This window comes from Charadrius vociferus, unplaced genomic scaffold (assembly GCF_000708025.1).
Source record: "Charadrius vociferus isolate BGI_N301 unplaced genomic scaffold, ASM70802v2 scaffold1452, whole genome shotgun sequence".
NCBI lineage: Eukaryota > Metazoa > Chordata > Aves > Charadriiformes > Charadriidae > Charadrius > Charadrius vociferus.
In genome coordinates, this window is record NW_009647054.1 from 70,162 (window position 1) to 73,392 (window position 3,231).

The 3,231-nt window shown below is 47.3% G+C and overlaps 1 protein-coding gene across 1 annotated transcript in view; it reads left to right on the forward strand.

Moving 5' to 3' along the window:
- The window catches only part of ASCC1 (activating signal cointegrator 1 complex subunit 1), a 36,396-nt gene that overhangs the window by 8,106 nt on the left and 25,059 nt on the right, over positions 1–3,231 (forward strand). The gene's annotated exons all lie outside the window — the stretch shown is intronic.

Below are 3,231 nucleotides of genomic sequence, written 5' to 3' on the forward strand. Positions count from 1 at the left end.
GGTGTCAGAGTAAGGAGGACTGAAACGTCTGTCTGAGTATGCAGGTGGAAAAGGGAAGAGACTTTACAGTAATATTGCTGTGAAAAATCACAGTTGGGTCTTTCAGAGCTGTGCGTATGCAGCATTTGCAGTCTTAACAGGCTGCAGATGTAGCACGGAAAAGAAATATGATTGCTGTAATATATGGCAACCTGTAAATACCAAACATTTGCTAATGAGGTATTATATGTCAGAGTGGAAGGGCAGAAAATGGGAGGGGTTTTTCAGCCTGCAGCTCTTCAGTCAGTTTTGAGGAAATGCTGCTTTTCTGGCTCGCTCCTTTGTTTGTGGATCAGGGTGGGAGAGGGCATATAGCTGGCACGCAGTATGCTGCTATTAAGAAAATCATAAAGCTCTGTGCAAATATTGGAAGCTCTTAAGGCAGTAGAGAGGACGCAGCCAGGGAGGACGAGCTAAGGAGTTTGATCCTTTGCCTTGCCATGTAGAAGGCCTGAAGTGAGTTTGTGATCTATGGTTTCCCCACTACAGGGTGTTAGATTTGGAGGAACAAGGTGCTTGGGCTTTGCAAAGAGAGGTGAAGACACTGGATAAAACTCTTTCCGTGTTCCTTCTAAAGAAGGAGAGCAAAGGTCTAAGTCTAAGTAGCAGGCAGGTGGGAAAAAAACACTTATTTTTAAGGCTAAATGAGTGGAAATGGGTTGTTGGGGGTTTTTTTGACCATGACAGGGCAATGTCAGGGAGAGGCGTAAGCTAAAATGCAGTCATCACATATGGATGGTGCGTAAAGGGGATATTCTTCCTGCCTCTCAGTACTTCTGTAAAGAACCCAAGTTTGAACAGTAAATTTTCTGAGAGATGATAGAGTCTGTTTTATGCATTTGTGTCTGCCAGTAAGTTCCTGCAAATACACCACTTTCAGATGCCCCTGTAGAATATGGGGATTCCCTCCTGTGATACCTTGCCTCCCCTAATCTGGTGCTCTGCTTTCATTAGGGCTGGAAGCCACTGCTTGCCACAAGCCACTGCGACTTGTGCTATGAGGAGTGTCCACCTTCCACTGCACAGGGGAGGAAACTGGTGAAAGAGGAGCTTTTCGCCGAGAGGCACTCAGAGAGCGTGGCTTAGATCCCAGTGGATCCCTCTGCCCATCTGTGATGCTGAATCTCACTCCTGCTTTTATGCTTGTAGCTTACCTCAAGAGGGTTCCTTACGTATTTGGAAGATGCCCATAAAGCCCCAAAATCACAACATTGACAGGATCACCTCTCTTGGCCTCGTTCTCCCTGGAGGTGGATGTGATTTTTCCTTAGCAGTAGTTATGAACACATATTCCTAGGCTCTGAGTTGCCGTTGTCTGGCCCTGCTGGGCAGGTTGCAGAGGACTGGTACCACTGGACAGGACAGCTTCCCATGAGGTGACTGAGCGGCTGCTGATAGCATATCGTAATCTGGGATTAGAATAAGTGGGTTCAAGTTTTTTTGCATCTTGGCGAGCAGCGTCCAGCCATGAAGGGCTGCTAAGACGCCTGCAGAAACATTGCCTGTTCCAGGGAGAGCTACCTCTGACGTAGCATCTATTTTATGCGTGGGAGAAGTGGGATCTGCCGGCCTGTGAAAGAGTAGGGGTGTAAGCAGGGTTTTTAGGAGCTGTCTGAAATTCTAGGGAGTAAAGCAGGAAGATTATCTAGGTCTTGGCCTGCTCGCTGTGCGCTGTTCCTCCCTGCTAATCTCCACAGCAGCGGTAGCGTGGCTTGTGGAGGTGACATGCCATCGCTTTGTCAGCTATCAGCCTACGCTCAGGTGTGGGAAAGCTCAGGGGAAAACACTGCTTTTGGGGCAGGTTGATGTTTTACGGTACAAATTGTGCTGGGGCAGAGAAGGAAGGTAGGGCTTTTGCTTTCTGACCTGCAAACTACTTTCTTGTTACTGTACATCATCTGTGCACGCTGTGTGTGTGACATGGACTGGTTGTCCACGGCAAGGATAAATTGAACTTTCTTCCAATTTCTGTTACCTGAGCTGTTGTTTTGTGACGGGCCAAATATCCCCTGGCTACGGATACCATTAGAGGAAGAAGGCTGATGGAGAGAAATCATGTCCTGTCATGCATGTTAACAGCATTATGAATTAAAGGAAGCCGACAGGCTTTTAGCACAGAGAGAGGAAGGTGGGGAGAAGCGAGATGGAGCCGCCCCTCTTTCCTCTGCTCCTGATGCGCCTGGCGTAGTTAATCCGTGCTTTTTTCAGGCTGCTGCACGGTGCCGAGGTCTGCAACGTGCTTTGCCAATGCTAGCATGGTACGATTTGGGGTTTCAGTCAGCAATAAAGTAATTAGCAGCAGTGGAAGGTATGTATATGCTCTCTCTCTTCGGGGGACCGCCATGCTTTGCCAGCCTGTGGCTGCGGGAGCAAGCCCTCGGCTTCTGTGTTGCAGGCTGGCTCGTCTGTAGTCCAGCCCGTAAGCGCTGCTGTAAGGAAGGGTATGGATGTTGTCCTTAGACATGAAAAATGCTGAGTGAGATGTGGAGCATTAAACTCTGACGGGCTGAGATACTGCAGTGTTTAAACATCTGAAAGGTTTTATTTCAAACTCTGAAGCACAGCTAGAAACTTCAAAGCTGTCGTTCTCAGTCGGAGGACTTTTTTCAGACAGAGAAAGGCTTCAGTGGCCTGGCAAGTTGGCTTCTTCTGGAGTTAAAAGTGGAGGTTATTTAATGTGCTGGTGGGAAATGGCCACTAAGTGGAAATAATTGTTTTGGTATGGGTGTGTTAACCATCCTTGAGGTGTTTTTATAAATATCCTCTAACAAAAGAGCATGTTTCTTAAAGCCAAATGTAACCACTGCTCCACCTGGGAATGGTTCTTCCCCAGCAACAACCCGTAGCTCTTCTTATAAAGGAAATTTAAACTTAATTCGTCTCGGCAAACTGTGGGGCACATGGGAACAAGAAAAATGTAATTATCAGAGCTGGTATTAGCTGAGCTTGTGTTGTGAAGTGCAACCTGTATTTAGACAGGATTTAGACACCATTTAGAGCTTGTCACTACAGCTGGTTCCAGCTTTACTGCACAAAAAATGGACTCAAGGTTTAAATCTGTGCTGACTTGTGTTGAGTTCCATGCTGATGGCAGCTGCCGCTTTGACAGCTGTGGAAGTCTCCTCTTGAAACCCCGTACGAGTGAGTGCTGCTGTTCCTGGGTCTTGAGTCAGAGCCTGTCATAAGAGCTTC